This window comes from Geotrypetes seraphini, chromosome 3 (assembly GCF_902459505.1).
Source record: "Geotrypetes seraphini chromosome 3, aGeoSer1.1, whole genome shotgun sequence".
NCBI classification, from domain to species: domain Eukaryota; kingdom Metazoa; phylum Chordata; class Amphibia; order Gymnophiona; family Dermophiidae; genus Geotrypetes; species Geotrypetes seraphini.
This window is the reverse complement of record NC_047086.1, coordinates 218,472,402-218,493,049: the sequence shown is the minus strand read 5'-3', so window position 1 is coordinate 218,493,049 and position 20,648 is coordinate 218,472,402. Positions and strand designations below refer to the sequence as shown.

The 20,648-nt window shown below is 43.3% G+C and overlaps 1 protein-coding gene across 5 annotated transcripts in view; it reads left to right on the top strand.

Moving 5' to 3' along the window:
- The window catches only part of DNAJC22 (DnaJ heat shock protein family (Hsp40) member C22), an 82,483-nt gene that overhangs the window by 21,177 nt on the left and 40,658 nt on the right, over positions 1-20,648 (top strand). For 4 of the 5 annotated variants that reach the window (XM_033935940.1, XM_033935943.1, XM_033935942.1 and 1 more), the window contains exon 3: positions 14,991-15,078. The exons of the other annotated variant lie outside the window; for it this stretch is intronic. The gene's annotated coding sequence lies outside the window, so the exon portion shown is untranslated. The remainder of the gene's footprint in view (positions 1-14,990; positions 15,079-20,648) is intronic. 5 annotated transcript variants of the gene reach the window in all.

Here is a 20,648-nt window from a genome sequence, read left to right as displayed (position 1 = left end):
CCTGAGCAATTCTTCAATGGAAATCAAGCAGAAAAATTAACATTCATGGAAGTGAGCCATGAAGATGTGCAGATAGATAAACTAAAAATAGACAAATCTCCAGGTCCGGACGGAATCCATCCAAGGGTTCTGAAGGAACTAAAGGAGGAGATAGCAGAACTACTGCAGCAAATATGCAATCTATCCCTGAAAACAGGCGTGATCCCGGAGGATTGGAAGACGGCCAACATCACGCCCATCTTTAAAAAGGGATCAAGAGGTGACCCGGGAAACTACAGACCAGTGAGTCTGACCTCGGTTCCCGGAAAAATGGCGGAAGCACTGATAAAAGAAAGCATCGATAATCACTTGGAAAGAAACAAACTTCTTATAACCAGCCAACATGGTTTCTGCAGGGGGAGATCGTGCCTAACCAACTTACTACACTTCTTCGAATGAATTAACAAACAGATGGACAGAGGTGACCCCATAGACATCATATACCTTGATTTCCAAAAAGCCTTTGACAAGGTGCCCCATGAACGATTACTCCGGAAACTGAAGAACCATGGGGTGGACGGAGACGTACATAGATGGATCAGAAACTGGTTGGCAGGTAGGAAACAAAGGGTAGGGTTGAAGGGACACTACTCTGACTGGAGGAGGGTCACGAGTGGTGTTCCGCAGGGCTCGGTGCTCGGGCCGCTGTTATTTAATATATTCATAAATGATCTAGAAACAGGGACGAAGTGTGAGATAATAAAATTTGCAGATGACACCAAACTATTTAGGGAAGCTCGGACTAAAGAGGACTGTGAGGAATTGCAAAGGGACTTGAACAAACTAGGAGAATGGGCGACAAAATGGCAAATGAAGTTCAACGTTGAGAAATGTAAAGTATTGCATGTGGGAAGCAGAAACCCGAGGTACAACTATACGATGGGAGGGATGTCATTGAATGAGAGTACCCAAGAGAGGGACTTGGGGGTAATGGTGAACAGGTCAATGAAGCCGACTGCACAGTGCGCAGCGGCCGCTAAGAGAGCGAATAGAATGCTAGGTATAATCAAGAAGGGTATTACAGCCAGGACGAAAGAAGTTATCCTGCCACTGTATCGGGCGATGGTGCGCCCACACCTGGAATACTGTGTCCAGTTTTGGTCACCATACCTTAAGAAGGATATGGCGTTACTCGAGAGAGTTCAGAGAAGAGCGACACGTCTGATAAAAGGGATGGAAAACTTTTCATACGCTGAGAGATTGGAGAAACTGGGTCTCTTTTCCCTGGAGAAGAGGAGACTTAGAGGGGATATGATAGAGACTTATAAGATCATGAGGGGCATAGAGAGAGTAGAGAGGGACAGATTCTTCAAACTTTCAAAAAATAAAAGAACAAGAGGCCATTTGGAAAAGTTGAAAGGGGACAGATTCAATACAAATGCCAGGAAGTTCTTCTTTACCCAACGTGTGGTGGACACTTGGAATGCGCTTCCAGAGGACGTTATAGGGCAGAATACAGTACTGGGATTTAAGAGAGGATTGGACATTTTTCTGCTGGAAAAGGGAATAGAAGGGTATAAATAGAGGATTATTGCTCAGGTCCTGGACCTGTTGGGCCGCCGTGTGAGCGGACTGCTGTGCAAGATGGACCTCAGGTCTGACCCAGCAGAGGCATTGCTTATGTTCTTATGTTCTTAAGACCCCACTACAACAGATAACCTGGTAAAAACCCTAGAAACAGTGGAAAAATGGATGACAGAACACAAACTGAAGCTCAATCCAGACAAAACTAAATTTCTACTGCTTGAAAAAGACAAAACCCCTTCGATAACAGAACTAGAAATAAAAACCACCAAATATCCTATACAGCCCACTCTCAAACTCCTTGGAGTAACAGTAGATAGATGTTGCACTCTTCAGGTGCAAATCAACAAAATCACACAAAAAGCATTCTTTACCATGCGCAACCTTCGCAAAATTAGAAAATTCTTCGGCAAAGAACAATACAGACTCATAGTTCAATCCCTAGTCCTAAGTCTACTGGACTATTGCAATATCCTCTACCTTCCTTGTCCCACCTACTTAATAAAACAACTACAGACCATCCAGAACACTGCCCTCAGACTGATCTATTCCCTTCGAAAATTTGACCACATCACCAACGCCTTCCTAGATTCACACTGGCTTCCAATACAAGCCTGCATCCAATTCAAGCTATATTGCATATTATTCAAAACATTAAACGGAACGGCACCCTCCCACTTAAACAACCGCCTAAATAGGAACCTCTCTTCCAGACAAAGGAGAACCCAGTCCCCTTTCTCCTACCCCCCTTATAAAGGAACTAAGCGCAAAAAGATGTACGACAACCTACTAGCAACACTTGCAGCTAAATTGGACCCCTCCATCACCAACCTACTGACAGCTTAAACTGACCTCAAAGCTTTTCGAAAAGAAATCAAAACCATACTATTCAAGAAATTCATCCTAATTTCCTAACCCCACTCTTCTCCCCTCTCTCCCCCTCTTAGGATCTTCCCTTCAAAATGTGATTTAGACCTAACGCCTTTAACTGTATTCCTCTTCCTGAAAACGTCCAGCTATCGTTTTGATGTATTAGGCCCAACGTCTTTAATTGTATTTCTCTTCCTGGAAATGTCCAGTTATCTTTTTGTTGTAATCCGCTTAGAACTGCAAGGTACAGGCGGAATAGAATTCATTAATGTAATGTAATGTAATATAACCAATTTAGTTTTTAAAATAAACCATTGTATTTCTAAACTTCAAGCTTGGGCTATGTCTGTCCAGATGAAGCTAAACGCAGCCAAAACTAAACTTTTGTGGTTAGGCCCAAAACTGGACTGCCTTCCTCCCATTGTACTTCTGGATTCTGGGGCTTCCCTGCAGATTGAGTTCTCCTCTAAGATTTTGGGAATCCTTTTCGATTCTTCTCTTACTTTTAAGGATCAAATCAATTCTCTGGTCAAGAAATGCTTTTTCATTTTGCCAGTGTTGAGGAAGGCTAGATCTTTTTGCCATCAACGCCGTTTTTCTGTTTCGGCTCAATCAATTAAAGTATCTCAGCTAGATTATTGTAATGCTATTTATCTTGGTGTTACAAAGACCTGTCTCCAAAGATTACAATTGATTCAGAATACCGCTACGAAGTTGATTTTTGGAAAAAGCCAATTTGACCATGTGACTCCTTTGCTGTTGAGCCTTCATTGGCTCCTGGTTCATCTCGGGATTCAATTTAAATGTGCATGCATTACCTTCAAAATCTTATGTGGTATTTTCACTCCTCTTGTCTCCTATGCAAGAGGTGCTCAACAATTCAAACGCTCTCTTCCATCTGGAAAAGGAACTAAAGGAGTTAAGAACCTCAGGGCTCCTTTTACTGAGGTGCGCTAGCGTTTTTAGCACACGCAGCAGATTAGCGCGCGCTAATCCTGCGCTATGCGGCTAGAACTAATGCCAGCTCAATGCTGGCATTAGCGTCTAGCACGCACGGCATTGTAGCGCGCGCTATTCCGCGCGTTAATGCCCTAACGCAGCTTAGTAAAAGGAGCCCTCAGTCTTTCTTTGGCTTTCAAATTTTCTCATTTATGGAATGAAACTCCCTTTAACTTTGAGAAGCCCTAGTCCTTTTCTATTTTTCTGTAAATCTTTAAAAACCTTTTTATCCGCTAAACACTTTGAAAATTAATCCTCTTGTAATTCTTATTGTTTTTCTTTTAGTATCTTTTTAAATTATTGTTAACTGAGTCGAGCTTCCTCTGGTTGATGACCCGGTATATAAAGCTAAGTTTTAGTTTAGAGTATAACCGGCAGTTTAATGTGAGAAATTGACAAAAAATCCTCTCCCCAGACTCCTCTAGGCTGCCCCTGAGCTGGTGGTAAATTTTTTGCATTATAGACTATCATTTGTTTCTAGGCATTGCAGCGCTGTCATCCGAGCATTAGGAAGGAACAGTTACTGACCTCGTTACCATTCATTAAAATACATTAGGAGGCAAGTTGCAGCCATCTTTGGCACACAAATTAGCACCAGCGCTTGAGCCCTCAGCATTTGGCGCTGTATAATGTGCACACAAATGCAGCGCTAATTCCTTTTACCCTCGGTGTTATGTTTTCAGAATCTGCCCCTGAGCCAGTTACCATGGTGGGAGCTGGTTCCTTCAATCCCCACCACTCCATTCTCCTCCACAGTTCAGCTGCCACCAGCACCTGGAGGCTTCTTTGAAACAGGAGAGCAGGAAGTGCCTGACCTTCTATTTCAAATGTTGATGGCAACTGAGCTGAAGAAAAGAACAGCCTGTAGACAGTGAAGAAACAAGCTCCTGCCACCATGGGGAGAAGTGCTAGATGCTGAGGGACAAGGTGAAGGAAGGAAGAAGAGCCTTTACTGGTAGAGACTAGCATCAAATGATGGTTGATATGAGTAGAGGGGGGGGGATCCTGATGCTGGCAGATGATCAGGGTGAGAAGGGGTAGGAGAGCATAATGGGAAGGTTAAAAGGAAGGTCATTATTAGCAGATACTTGGGGAGTAGTTGGGAGAAAAAAGATGATGATGACAGCCTGGAGATGAGTGAGAAGATGGGTAATGCTGGCAGATGTTGAGGGAGTGAGAAAAGCGAGGAGGACAGATACTGGGGGGGGGGAGGGGTTGAGCATGTGGAGAGGGAGGGGCAGAGGGATGGATGCTGGACAGAGAAAAAGCAGGATAAATACGTAAGTACTGGAGAATAATGTAGGTAGGGTAGGTTATCAGGAAGAGGGGAGGTATGGGGATGAGGCAGAGGGAATGGATACTGAAAGATTGGAGAAACTGGGTCTCTTTTCCCTGGAGAAGAGGAGACTTACAGGGGATATGATAGAGACTTACAAGATCATGAAGGGCATAGAGAGAGTAGAGAAGGACCGATTCTTCAAACTTTCAAAGAATAAAAGAACAAGAGGGCATTCGGAAAAGTTGAAAGGGGACAGATTCAAAACAAATGCCAGGAAGTTCTTCTTTACCCAACGTGTGGTGGACACCTGGAATGCACTTCCAGAGGACGTAATAGAGCAGAGCATGGTACTGGGGTTTAAGAAAGGATTGGACAACTTCCTGCTGGAAAAGGGGATAGAGGGGTATAGATAGAGGATTACTGCACAGGTCCTGGACCTGTTGGGCTGCCACGTGCGCGGACTGCTGGGCACGATGGACCTCGGGTTTTCAGAGGAGGCATTGCTTATGTTCTTATGTTATGTTCTTATGAGGCAGGAGTGCACATACTGGAGACATGAGGTGTTAGGTGGCAAAAGCGCACCCAATGTATATCTCGGGATTTACACCAGGCTTAAATCAGCTGGCATGTCCCTACAGTCACATTTGGGCACAGGAACCTGTGCTCTGCACAGTTCTATAAGCAGTACCCATCTTGGAGTGTTCTATGGCCGCCTGCCCCCACCTCTGGATTCCCCCAACATCAAACTCTTGCTCCCTCTTAGTACATTATATTTATTTATATTATTTTGAGGTATCAGCCTTACACCTTTTACCCTTCTATGGATCCACCCCTCCCCCCATTGACCATACCCCTCTAGGTCCCCTCCACAATCCTTACCTGACAGCTTCCTTTGTTTGTCTTGAGGAACAGGAGTGATCCCCATTCACTCTTTCCCCACTGGGCTCCTGGTTAAAAAGGGCATCTCTAACAATCCAGCAGCAGCCTGATGGTACTACTGCTAAGAGTCAAGCTGCCAAATAAGAACACATGGGACAGCCTCCCGGTTGTTGTCGTTGAGTCAACAGCCTTGTCTGAATTCAAGAAAGCCAGGGACAAGCACAGAGGATCTTTGAGGGGCAGGAAAGATTGTAGAACCGAGCAGTCAGTTTGGATGGGCGCATTACATAGGGTGTCTCTCCATGTTTAATTTGCAACCATCAGTTCATAAACCAGTTTCTTATTCAGTTCATTGCATCAGGAGAGAGTTAGTGAAAGTCAGGAAGACCACGCAAAACAAACAGGGCAAGAAGAAAATGTGTGATTCGTGGTCAGTGATACTGGTCCACAGTCCCAATCGATGCCGCCCTTAATGCTCCATTGGCAGCATTTCTGGTCATGTCTCTTATGCCGATTGCATGCAATGTTGTATACAGCTAAGTCTGTAGTAGCCTTTCCATCATAAATCAAGGTCTGGAAACTCTTTAGCAAACTCAATCAAGAGGTTCTTCTTTGGAACTACTGAGTTTGTTTCAAGATTCATGCCATTGGCTATTACCATTAAAATCCTCCAAAGTACTGCTTCATTCAAAGAAGTTCCCTACATTTGTTTTGGGCAAGTTCTTCAAATAATAATGCAAGGAGGTTCACTTTGGACATGAGACTTAATGTTTACTAATCCCTTCATAATTGTGGCGGATGAATGACAGAAAGACCTAGAAGTCTGTCTGTTGGAGTTGATATTAATGTTCCTGAGATTATCCAGATTCTAGCATTTAACTGTGGGTCCTAGAAGCTTGGTGTGAGTGCTCTGAGCTCACTTTGCTACAGAGCATATGGCTGTAATGTCCAATCACTTAGCAGTGTATATATGATGCCCTTCTTGTTTCATAATTAGCTGAGGTAGGTCACATGACTAATTCTGCTCTTCAACCACTAATATTGCAAATATCTTTAATCCTTTTCATAGTAAATGGTGTAAGTGTGGGGAGATGGGAAAGGTGTAAGTGCGGGGGAGATGGAATTGAAGGTCTGAAATTTACCCTTCTAACCTCTGATCTAGTCATTTGTCACATTTGCTGGACATCTTAAATGAATAATATAAAATCGGCCCTGCAGAATAAATGAACGCAAGTCAGAGACAGCTAAGTCAACAGCGCTGAGCCCGGCAAGATTACTCTGATTAATAATGAATCAGAACAAATTGCTGGTGGCAGACTCGCTTCGCAGTAACCCATGCAAATGAGGGAGGGAATGCTGGGACACACCTCCCTCTCTTGGAGACACGAGCAGCTCGGATACCGGGGCAGAGGCTGCTCTCAGGCTGTCACTCGGCATCAGGCTTATGTCCATTTCAAAATGCCATCACTTAACAAAAACTAGCCAGCAGTGTGGTGCTGCAGGGTCCCTGAGGAGCTGGAGATAAGAGGGTAAAGGGTCCCTTTAGGGGTGTCACCAGGGGCTCTCTTCTGGACAAGTCAGATGTAGTGTCTTCACATTCTATTGCTGTTTGGAACATTCCAGAACCTTTCCCAGTGCCTCCTCCTCAGAGAGGATCATTTTACAACAGGGCACCTGGGCAGAAAAGACTCATGGGCACATACAGTGTGCTGTACCTATTGTATAATGACAACATGTGCACCTCTGAGGCTTTCTAAAACAGTCTACCTGAAAGATCCCACACAGAGTAACACATGTTTCCAGATAGGAGGGACTTTATGCATGTCTGTACCAGTGGAAATGTGTCAACTCCCCCCCTGTTCTCTATCTATGGTATTGCCCACGTATATTGCACATAATAACAGACATTGTGGTCTGGATTCCGTACCTAGCGCTGAGAATTAGGTGCTGGTAAAAATCAGCGCTCAGTGTTTTGTAGAATGGAGTGGAGGAGAGGCCTAGTACAGCTGTTGCCTCAGCACCCTGAGGTTGTGAGTTTGATCCCAGCCTGCTCTTTGTGACTCTGGGCAAGTAACTTAACCCTCCATCGCCCCTGGTACCACAGTCAGATTAAGGGCTAAGTTTGGCATGGGGTCATAGTCATGGCTTAAAGGGACAGAGCTAACATGGATGTAGCCATGGGAAGTCTTACCTCATCAATCTGCTACATTTTCTGAAGGGGGTTGAACATGTGGATAAAGGTGAACCAGTTGATATAGTGCATCTGGATTTTCAGAAAGCTTTTAACAAAGTTCCTGAGAGATCCCTGAGAAAATTAAAAATTCATGGGATAGGAGACAACATCCTATTGTGAATTCATAATTGGTAAATAAAGAATAGGGCTAAATGGTCAATTTTCGTAGAGGAGAAAGATAAATAATGCTTTTTAACACAGATGTATATAAATGACCTGGAACTGGGAACAACAAGTTAGGTAATTGAATTTGTGGATGATACCAAGTTATTACATCACAGACTGTGAGAAATTACAGAAGGACCTTGGTAGTCTGGAAGGCTGGGCATTCAAACGGCAGATGAATTTAATGTGGACAAGTGCAAATTTATGCACATACAATGATTATTGTAATGCGCTGTAACTTGCTTTACCCAGATGTGTCCTTCAGGCTTTGCAAGTTGCCCAGAACACGGCTTCAAAATTTGATCACATTGCTCCAATTCTTCGTGAGTTGCATTGGCTGCCGATTGCATGTTGTATGGAATTTAAGGTTTTATGTATCATTTTTAAGCTCTTGCATGACAATTGCCCAACGGTATTGGGGTATTTATTACATTACTATCATCTGACATGGACATTACGGTCCATGGATAGCATGAATTTGGAAGGCCCACCGTTGAATGTGGTAAGGCTTGCACGGCTTCGGAGATCTATGTTGACGGTTCAGAGGTGCCTTGTTGGAATGTGCTGCCTCTAGATATAAAGCAAGAAAACAATGTCCTGCAATTTAGAAAACGTTGTTTGAAAGAGCATTTTCATAATGATGCTGATTTTTTTGCGTGTTTTGCTGTTGAATGTTGTAAATAGTGTTTTAAGGAAGAAGCTTGTTAGTGATTTTGTGTTGTATGTGCTTATTTGTGAATTTTATTATGTTTTTTTTTTTTTGTTACTGATAGTCACTTTGATTTAAGTGAAACAGTTTTATTTAAGTAAAGCAGTTCTACAACCTCCAGTCTAATTCAATTATACTTAACTTCTCTTCTCCTCTTCTACCTTCTCCATTCATCAAACTTTGCTCATAAACAATTTTATTAATGGTTCATAGAAATTACTCATAAATAAGACCTTAGTGGCTACACTGGAACAAATTTTTCTTTCTTTTTAGTTCAAGTTTACTGTAGCAAGCCTCCTCATTGGCTTGCCCAAAGTCTTAGACATACTTTATTTTAGTATAAATCACTTATCTCAGTCATCAACCTGTTTGGGCTCCGACATGAATTCACATTTTGCAAATTAGCTGTCTCAAGGAGTATCCCCTTTTAGAAAGATCCACCGCCAGCTCAGTTTCAATCAGTCAGAAAAATACGAAACGAAAAAAAGTGGAAAATCGCTGGACTAAGTGTATATTCCTTGATGGAGACTGCTCCAACTTTGCTGGTTGGGCTGAGAACATTTCAGTGGTCCTTCATATTATAATTATGGATAGGTATTCATCAAACAAATAAAGAGGGGGGAAAACATGAAAATTCATGTTTTATCATTTGCTGATAATAGTGTAGACTCTTTCAAGAGAGTGTGCACTTTTTGCAAAGGTGCCCGATGTGCACGTGTGAACCACTGCACACACATGCATAGTGAACTGTTCCAGAAAGAGTGCACCCTTTTGCCCATAGTGTGTTTTCTCTCAAAAGAATGCACACTCAGTGACTTTGCTCCCATGACACACACACTCACAAAAAAGCCATAGAAAAATCAAATATAGCAAGCGTTCCTGGAAACAACAAGTGAACATATTCTGGCTTCCCATCCCTAATTACAACACCTCTGCACTGCTCCGTGCATTGTTCTCTCTAAGCTGAGTAGGAGTCTTCTACCTACAGTCCTACCAGTGGGGGGTGCTGTTTCGCTATCACATTTTCAATAGAGACAGGCATGCTCTGTAGGACTCCAGGGAACCTGCCTGTCCCTAGTGATTGAAATCATAATATTGAAGTGCCACCCCCCCTACTGGCAATAGTGCTGTTGGAGGACCCACGCTCAGCTTAGAGGGAACATTGGCTCTATGGTGAAACTGCACTTTGAATATTATGTGCAATTGTTATCTCTGCATTCAAAAAAGATATATGGGGCAATTCTTTAAATTGATGTCTCTGCTTAGTTGCTCCAAAGTCATGTGCTTAAAGCCAATTTAACAATGGAATCTTGGCTAAGGTTATCAGATGTCTGGGAAAACCCAGACATGTCCTCTTTTTAGAGGCTCCCAGACAGACTTTCCCAAAATCCAGCAGTTTGTCCTTGTTATGGAAAGCCCCGACGATCGGCCATATCTGGAGGGCCTCTGAGCATGCGCGGATGACATCACACACATCCATGCATGCTTAGAGCATGTGGGGGGAAGTGAGGAGGCTGTGGAGAGGTGGGGCTGAAGACTGAACAGGGTGGGGCTGGAGGCTGAAAGGGTGGAGTCATGTGTCCGGGGTTTTGTGGAAAAAAATATGGTAACCCTCATCTTGGCACTGAGATTCCATTAAAGAATACTAGTGTAATGATGCATTGGTGTACCTATGTTTAGGCATGTTAATGGCAGGCGTAAGTTGGTACCTAGGTGTGCCAAGAGACACACGTGGTTTATAGTACTTTGTAAACCATGCATGTAATTGGGAGACATACCTATGTCCCACCTATGCTTTCAGGAAAGGCTACAGCGGCTAGGGTTGTTCAGCTTGAAGAAGAGAGGGTTAAGGGGAGACATGATACAAGGTCTATAGCAGGGGTGTCCAACCTTTTGGCTTCCCTGGGCCGCATTAGCTGAAAAAAATGTTTCTGGGGCTGCGCAAACGCTGCAGCAAGACAGAGGAGGGAGCCAGCAAGACGGTAAACACCCAGGGGCAGCAGAGGAACACACTGCATCGCCCTCGACCGGGGCTGCACATAATACTTCAAGGGGCTGCAGGTTGGACACCCCTGGTCTATAGAATCCTGAGTGGAGTGGAAGGGGTAAACATGAGGTGGTTACTTCTTCCAGAGCTACAAAGGCTAGGGGGACATATGATAAAGTTACTAAGTAGTTTTGTAAAATAAATTGGAGAATTTTTTTTTTCACTCAACGCATAGTTAAAGCTGTGGAATTCACTGCTGGAGAATGTAGTAAAAGCAGTTAGCAGAGGTGGGCTTAGAAAATATTTGGACAGGTTCTTAGAGGAAAAGTCCATAAACCTATCAACAAGAGAAATCTACTGGGTGTAAGCAGAATGGCCATTTTGGTATCCTGTCAGTTCTTGCAACCTGGATTGGCATCAAGTTTTTTTTCAAGTTTATTAGGATTTGATATACCACTTATCAAGGTTATCTAAGTGGTTTTTTACAATCAGGTACTCAAGCATTTTCCCTATCTGTTTCCTATTTGAAACAGGAAACTGGTTTTGATGGACCTTTGGTCTGGCCCAATATGGTAATGCTTATGTTCTTAACTATTCCAAGTGCTGAGATAGGCTTCTGGGGCCGAGGTAGGGAGAAGATTGGGATGTTCAGGCATGCCACAGTTTATTTTTGGCTACATATTATCACTCGTAACTGGGTACATACCTCAGATCCTAGCACTTGTTGTGAATTACACAATTCAGGTATGACCAAACCTGTTCTAATCCTCAGATGTTAGTATCTAGTACTAGTTCCTTTTGCTACACTGCACGAAGGTCTCTGCCCTCTCTGAGTTCCTAGATTCCTTAACAAAACAGCTATTTCTTATGATTCTGGGGTGCTGGAAAGCTTTTGTGGCCTTTCTTTTAGGAATATTTGAAAGCTTGGCCTCTTTTAACAGCAGATACAGTGCACATTTCAGAAGCTTAAAACGTTCAAGGTCTTAGGTCTCAGGCAGCTCAGACGACAGCTCTTTTCTTCCTTCTGATCTGCAGAGGTTTATCTGGAAACCGATTACCGGCAGTCTAGGCTTCAGTGCGGCACTTGAGAGGCAGCAGCACCACCTGCTGTCCATGCAAAGAAACACAGGCAGAGATATATCCTGCCACCGCGTTGGAGGCAATATTGACCATCACTGGAATTTGGCTCTTGTTGTGCTCCTGAACTGTTTAATAAAGGAAAGAATTATTACACTAGAAACACATGCAGAAAGTATTAAGCCAATATAGTTTCCTGACTGAATCAGACAAGCTCAGCACACTCCAACCCAGCAGAGCACTTTGAGTAGGGTTACCTGATGTTCGGATTTACCCAGACATGTCTTCTTTTTAGTGGACTGTCCAGGTGTCTGGACGGATTTTCAAATCTCGGCAATTGGTCTGGGTTTTGAAAAGCGTTGAGCATCTGGAGGGCCTCTGCACCTGCGCGGATGCAACAAAACGATGTGTGCATGGCATGTATGTGATGTCATCGTGCTGCATCTATGCATACACAGAGGCCCTCCAGATGCAGCCCCGAAGAGATGAGGTTTGTATGGGGCTGGACGGGGGGGGGGGGGGGCGTAACAGGGCAGGGCTGGGGGAGGAATGGGGTAGAGCCACGCGCTCTCTTTTTTTGAAGAAAAAAATCTGGTAACCTCAACTTTGAGGCCATTCTAGATTTCTAGTTCTTGTCCCCAAAGCGTTCTTCAAATGCCCAGCAAGCTGTATCAAAACACAAAAGTGACAAGAATTATAAATCAGCTCTATCCCACAGTAAAGTTAGAGGCAGGGCTGGCCCAGTCAATAGACAAAACTAGGTAATCACCTAGGGTGGCAACTTCTAGTTGTGGCAGGGGCAGGGGAGGTCACTGTTTCCTCTAAACCAGGGGTGTCAAAGCCCCTCCTCGAGGGCCGCGATCCAGTCGGGTTTTCAGGATTTCCCCTATGAATATGCATGAGATCTATTAGCATACAATGAAAGCAGTGCATGCAAATAGATCTCATGCATATTCATTGGGGAAATCCTGAAAACCCGACTGGATCACGGCCCTCAAGGAGAGACTTTGACACCCCTGCTCTAAACTGAGTAAGAGTCTTCCACCTAAGTAGTGTAACGAGGGTGAGTGGCTCCCAGGGCGGTAGTGTCCCTCCCCTGCCCTCCACTCCACCCCCCCCTGCCCTCCCCCCCACCCCCCTCTTCTTCCTAACCACCCCTGCCGCACACTTGCTGCCTTTGTCAGGTCGGCTTTCCCTCTGGTATCACTTCAAGTTTCAAGTTTTATTTAAAATTTGATTAAATCTCTTATCAAACTTCTAAGTGATATATAAAGACTTTAATAATAGGATTATACATATTTGCTATAATAAAACCCTAAGTATGCATGCACACTTCAATCTCCATGCAGCCATGTGCCGTGCCTGCCTCAGCTGATTTCCTGTCCCGATCTCCGACGCAGGCTGACTTTCTCCTAAGCTGCCAGAACGCCAAGACTTTCTCCTATGCTGCCGGGACGCCAGCCGCGGGGCATTTGCTAAGCCGGCCGTCTGACTTTCTCCTATGCTGCTGAGACACCAGCCGTGGGGCATTTGCTAAGCCAGCTCACTTCGATAATGCGAGGCGGGTCGGCATAGCAAAAGCCCCAAGGCTGCCCACCAAGAAAGCATACACGTACAGTGAGTTCCACCTCCTTTTCCAGAGTTAGCGATTTCCCTTCATACCTGCATTCAGAATTGCTTAACTCTTGAGCAGGGCCACTACATGCAGAAGTGATTAGCAGGGAAGGGAAAAGGGGTACTACTGGACAGGGGGGGGAGGTAAAAGGAAGGGAGAAGGACTACTGCTGGACAGGGGGAGCAGGGAAGGGATGATGCTGGACAGGGGTGGAGGTAAAAGGAAGGGAGAAGGGCTACTGCTGGACAGGGGGAGCAGGGAAGGGGTGCTGCTGGACAGGGGGGAGGTAAAAGGAAGGGAGAAGGGCTACTGCTGGACAGGGGGAGAAACAGATAGAAAGACAGACAGTGGGAGAGAGACAGAAAGAAAGACAGTCAGACAGGGGGCCAGGGAGAAAGAGAGAGAGAGAAAGAAAGACAGACATACAGAAAAAAATAAAGAAACAGAAAGTAAGAAATGCCTAAGTCTACACATGTATTCTAGCACCCGTTAATGTAACGGGCTAAAAAACTAGTATAATATAATTAACAAACTTGTTAAAAATCAAAGCACAAAATAAGGACAGACAGACACACAGAAGTAAGAAGAAAAGGGTAGGAAATGCATTAATTATAGGACAGAAGAACATGGAGGGGGAAAACAACAAGGAGGGGGAAATCCATGTATGAAAGATCGCTTAAAATTAGAAATCGGCTGAAAAATCCTGAATTGGACAATAGAGAATACCTCTAAATAGATCTAATCTAATTTGGTATTTATGAGTTGCGCTATGCCTAAACATGTTCAAGGCGACTTACAGTATTTTGAATTACTAAATTAAAATATTACTTTATACTAGTTTGAGGAAGTCAGAATTATGATTTGGATAATAGAGAATAGAATGGAGGTTCTTAGATTGTATTGGTATAGTGTTTGAATGGAATGAGAGATTTAGTGGTATTAGTTATTTTGAGTTAGTTGTCTACAGTGTGTATATTTTTAAAGAAGAGAGTTTTTAATTTTTTTTTTTCGGAATCTGTTATAGAATGTTTCCATCCTGATATTTGTCGGGAGGTTGTTTCAGGTCTTGGTGCCAAGATATTAAAGATCAAACGCATCTTTAAACAGAAAACTTTTCAATTTGCCCTTAAATCGGTCTAAAGTTTTTTCCTCCCTTAAGTGAGTAGGTAGGGAATTCCAGAGTAGTGGGGCAGTTACAGAGAAAATGTTCGAACATCTTGTGTTGATAATTCTCAAGGAAGGGATAAACAACAGATGTTGTTTGTTTGATCTTAGTGATCGTGAGGGGGCATAGGGTATAAGAAGTCTGTGTATGAATAAAGAGGCATTAGATGCTTGTGTTTTAAATGTTAGTAGGATTATTTTATAGGTAATCCTGTGTGCGTTAATCAAAAGTGGTGTTACATGGTCGAATTTCCTGGCTTTCATAATAAGTTTTATTGCCGTATTTTGAACAATTTGAAGACGCCTTAATTCTTTTTGTGTTATACCCCAATAAAGTGAATTACAATAGTCAAGTTTTGAGATTACAAGAGAGTATATTAAGATATTAAGTGAGGGTTGAGTTTGCCAAAAAGCTTATCATACTTAGTCTATAAAAGCTGTTTTCCCTAGGTGCAAGACCCGGAATGACGACAGAGAGAGCTGACACCGACACAAGCAGCACGTTCGTGATACTGCTCGTGCTGGGAAAATTAAACAGGTATGAGGGAAGGGAAGGGATGCAAGGCAGGGTGGAGCGGAAAGGAAGATGGGTGCCAGCACCCTCACCAAGATGGTGCCTGGAGCAGACCACCCCTCCGCTTACTACGCCACTGCCAGTAGGGGGTGCTGTTTCACTATCATATTTTCAGTAGTGAGAGACAGCCAAGCTTTGCAGGACTCTAAGGAAATTGCCTCTTCCTAGCAATTGAAAGCACAATATTGCAGTACCACCTCCTACTGGCAGCAATGAGGGAGGGCTGCACAAAGCAGCTTTAATCAAAGCAAAACGGTGCAACTTGACAGTCACACAAACTCAAAGCACCTACCTTTACCTACAAAACAAAGTTTGACGTATTAAAGCCTGATGTCCAATTTGTAGAATTGCTGTGGGGTGATCATGACTGTAGAGTTTAATTATCATATTCTTGGGGGGGGGGAGTCGATGTGCTAGCAACCTGAACATTTATTTGGAGGGAGGGGGAGATAAAGCTGGAGGTTTGGCTAGGGTGCCCAATACTCTTGCACCAGTCAGATTAGGGGAGAGCTGAGGAGAACAGGTTAGGGCTCTGCAGTGCAGTTTCTGATGGAACACTGTTTGATCTACACTGAGCTGTAAATCTGCATCCCAGAGCATGGTAGGAATTTGAAGTCCCAGATTCTTCTATTTGACATCATCACAGACACCAGATTAGTGCTTTTGAAAATCAGCAAGAATAACAACAAGAGGCAATGATCTGCCAACTGACGGAACAAATATACAACAAGCAGATCAATTAAAAATGAGGAGCAGTCTAGTTTATTAATACCGAAACCTAAAGTGGCCACATTTTGCCAGTAAGGCTGCATCATGAGTGTAACTATGTAAGAACATAAGAATAGCCTTCCATCAAGCCCAGTATCCTGTCTTCTCGGAGGCCAATCCAAGTCACAAGTACCTGGCAAAAACCCAAATAGTAGCAGCATTCCATGCCACTGATTCAGGGCAAGCAGTGGCTTCCCCCAAGCCTGTCTCAACAGCAGACTATGGACTTTTCCTCCAGGAACTTGTCCAAACCTTTTTTAAAACCAGCTACATTAACCGCTTTTACCACATCTTCTGGCAACACATTCCAGAGCTTAACTATTCTCTGAGTGAAAAAATATTTTCTCCTATTGGTTTTAAAAGTATTTCCCTGTAACTTCAAGTGTCCCCTAGTTATTGTAATTTTTGACAGAGTAAAAAAATCGATCCATGTGTACCCTTTCTACTCAACTCAGGATTTTGTAGACTTCAATCATATCTCCCCTTAGCCATCTCTTTTCCAAGCTGAAGACCCTAACCTTTTTAGTCTTTCCTCATACAAGAGGAGTTCCATCCCCTTTATCATCTTGGTCGCTCTTCTTTGAACCTTTTCTAGTGCCGCTATATCTTTCTTGAGATATGGAGAACAGAACTGAACAACAGTGAATCTGCCATGCTGTTTCTGACTGCTCCCTTTATGTTGTCTCCATAAGTCAGAGGTCAAATCTTCAAAAGCATATTTTCTCACCAGAGTGAGCTGAAGTAATTGAGTGGGTCCGCATGGCAGATTCACTGTTGTACTGCCTACATAGTGGAATTGCTGCTACTCTGAAGAGATAGTGCTGGGTTTCTGTTGATTAGAAGTGCTTACTTGCTACATATGGAATCCTGGTCTCTTCTCTTTCTGTCTTGGTGGGGTAGAGTTGAGGCCATTAAAATGGTTTTAGCCCCCCAAATTGATTACATTCTTAGTATGGTACCATTTTCATTTTCATCTTTTCTATATATAAAAGTTGACAGCCTAATTAGTAAGTTTCTTTGGAGATCAAAACGACCACAAATTGCAATTCATAAGTTAAAATTACTTAAATTAAGAGGAGGCCTAAATCTACCAGATGTTAAGAGATACCATTTATCTTTCAGTTTGGCCCAGGGTTCTAGAACTTTGATAACTGGAACACTCCTAGATGGCTATTTTTTTTTTTAATCTTAATATCTCCAATCGCTATATGTTTGCTACCATTTATGGACAAATATCCTTTTAAGGCCATGTTAAGATGCCATTAGCATTTCTACATTCCATAGAGCTATTAAAGAAGAACTATTTGAGAGGAAGCATGTTCCTCTATGGCTCAACAGTTCTACTGATATCCAAATTCCGGCCGAATTAAGAAAAATGTGTCAATCAAAAGATATTTGGACTCTGTCACATCTTATCGGCAATGGGGAACTCATTTCTATAGGTGAACTTGAACATATTCTAGATCAGTGTTTTTCAACCTTTTTACACCTATGGACCGGCAGAAATAAAAGAATTATTCTGTGGACCGGCGATTGAAGAACACTGGGCTAAGTCATGGGCCAGACCCCCCCATCTCTACCCAATCTCCACCCCAGACTCCGCCCCCATAATAGTACTAATTGCACCTTGCACGTCCCGTGCCTCATCTGAAAGCCTTCCCTCTGACGTTGCAACGTCAGAGAGAAGGCTTCCGGTTCAGGCGCAAGATGCCCGTAGGAGCCACTGCCCGTGGCTTTGTGCACTGAATCAGTTAGGAAGAGGGAGCTGGCTCGAAGATAACGCCGCATCGATCGCACCATGGACCGGCGGTTGAAGAACACTGTTTTGGGCCTGATGCACATGCTGGCCCTGTGGACCGGCAGGAAATTTCCGTGGACCGGCACTGGTCCATGGGCCAGTGGTTGAAGAACACTGTTCTAGATTATCACAATATAGGTACCAATTTATGGCAGAGGATCTTGGATCCACTTAAGTCTTTATTATCTAAGTATAAGGACTCTGGTCTAACTAATTTCTCAAAGACTATAGGCCCTTTATTATCTGGAAACAAAAGAGCATCAAAACTATATAAAATCTTAAGACAGTGTGAGGGAGAAAAAGATGTTTCCTTCGATAATATGTGGGCAACAGATCTAAATGAAAATCCAAGAGTAATAGATTGGAAATCCTTCTGGGCATTCTCAGCTAGACCTACTATGTCGGCATCCATATGCCAGTCTACATTTTCATTATGCATAAAGCTTACTGCATCCCTGCTAAAATGGTTAAAGTGTTAGATGCGACTTTTGTTGGTCATGCCAACGGCAACTAGGACTCTAATACACCTCTTATATGAATGCCCTAACTTACAAGTTTACTGGTCAGACATTTGGTCCAAAATCTGCTCAGTTGTAAACATGAATATTAATAAGTTGTCCATGTCATATAAAATAATCATATTGCGTTCCTCTAATCCAGATATATCAATACCACTGTTATATAAAAAAAAATTTGATTTCATGATTGCCTTAGCTATCCATCATATTGTTTCCAATTGGAAAGACAATTCTAGGCTTAATTTTTACGAATGGTGGAATCACCGTTGTGTCATCAGAAAGTATGAGAAATAACATTCAAACAAAATAGCATAGCCAGATTCACAAAAATTTGGGCCCCTCTTGATGAATATGTAAGGACTCATGTAATAATAATAATAATTTATTTTCTTGTATACCGTCCCACCATCAGTTCTAGGCGGTTCACAACAGAGAAATTGAAACATTTCAGTTAAAAAATACAATATCAAAAAACACACAACTACTATGAATACAACATCAATTAAATACCAATTAACTTTACTTTGTATATTAACTATACTATATTTTGCAAATTAATATGTATATTTTGGTATCTGCAGCTTATTGTTTTGTTTTATTCTTATACTTTTGTATTTGCAAAATTTCAATAAAATTTCAATTAAAAAAAAAAAGAAGTGCTTACTTGCCTGGAACAGACTGCCTGAGTCAGTATGTCAAGTTCTATCCCTGGCAGTATTCAAATCCAGGCTAAAAGCCCACCTTTTTGAGGCTGCTTTTAAGTCCTAACCCCTACTTGCTTGTAAAGCACCCATGCCTATGAAACTCCCTAACCCCCTACTTGTCAGAGAGGGTGGTTGATGCCTTGGATGAACACAGAGGATCTCTAATCAGAAAATAATGGGTATATATTGAAGAACTAAGGCTAGTACTGGGCAGACTTACATAGTCTGTGTCCACATATGGCCATTTGGTTGAGGATGGGCTGGGGAGGGCTTCAATGGCTAGGATGGTTTAGATGGGCTGGAGTGAGATTTAACGGAGACTCCAGTAGATGGAACCTAAGCACAGTACCGGGCAGAGCTCTGGGTTTCTGTCCCAGAAATATCTAAGAAAAAGGACAATTTTAAATTAAATAATTAATTTATAGAGAGTGTATGGTTGGACAGACTGGATGGACCATTCGGGTTTTTATCTGCCGCCATTTACTATGTTTGTCTGGTTAGATTATAAGCTCTACTGAGCAGGGACTGTCTCTTGAATATTTTAATGCAGTGTTTCTCAATTCAGTCCTGGAGTACCCCCTTGCCAGTCAGGTTTTCAGGATATCCACAGTGAATATGCATGAAAGAAATTTGCATATAATGGAGGCAGTGAATGCAAATCAAATTTATAATAATAATAATAACAGCTTATATACCGCAATACCGTGAAGTTCTATGCGGTTTACAAAGATTAAGCAAAGGTACAAATTGATTGACTTTAAGAGGGGAGGAAGAAAGAGGGTTAATAGGACAGGAAATCCATTTTTTAGGAGAGAGTGATCAATAGAACAAGTTAATCGCTATAGAGGGGAGAGAGAAGAGAGGATTAGTTGTCTAGATACTTTAGGAACAGGTGTTTTTATGCACATTCATTGTGGATATCCTGAAAACCTGACTGGCAAGGGGGTACTCCAGGACCGAGTTGAGAAACACTGTTTTAATGTACAGTGCTGCGCTGCTTACGTCTAGCAGCACTATAGAAATGATAGTTCTGAGTAGTGCTGCCCGATTCACAATTTGAATCAGTTCACTGATTCACTTCAGGTGAATCGATTCGAATTGATTTAAAACAGCAACAAAAAATCAGCCTCCCAATTCGGTAATTACCCTCCCCCCTCGCCCCCTAAAGCAGGAGCGGCAGTGCTGCCTCTTGCTGGCCGGCCGCTGCCGCACCTGCTTTAGAGGGCGAGGGGGGAGGGTCAGTCAGGAAGTGCTGGTGTCCGGCTTCCCCCCTGGCCTCCCGCACATCCATTTACCTAATATCAGTAGCCTACAGAGAAGATCACCGGTGCTAGCGATCTTTGCAAGCTGCCATAGGCCTTCGGGGCTGTTTCCTCTGCCGCGATCCTGTCTCTGACGTCAGAGGAGGGGGTAGGACCACGGCAGAGGAAACAGCTCCAAAGACCTATGGCAGCTTGCAAACATCGCTAGCACCAGCGATCTTCTCTATAGGCTGCTATAAGGTAAATGGATGCGTGGGAGGCCAGGGGGAACACGCAGGCCTTAAGGGGGAGGGAGGGGGGAGGTGCACAGTCCTTCGGAGGGTGCAGGCCTTCAGGGATGGGGTACAGGCTCTCAGGGTGGAGAGGCCTTCGGGGGGGGGGGCAGACCTTCAAAGGGGGGACAGGCCTCCAAGGGATGGGGAAAAGCCTTTAGGGGTGGTGGCAGAGGCCTTAAGGGATGGTGGCAGAAGCCTTAAGGGATGGT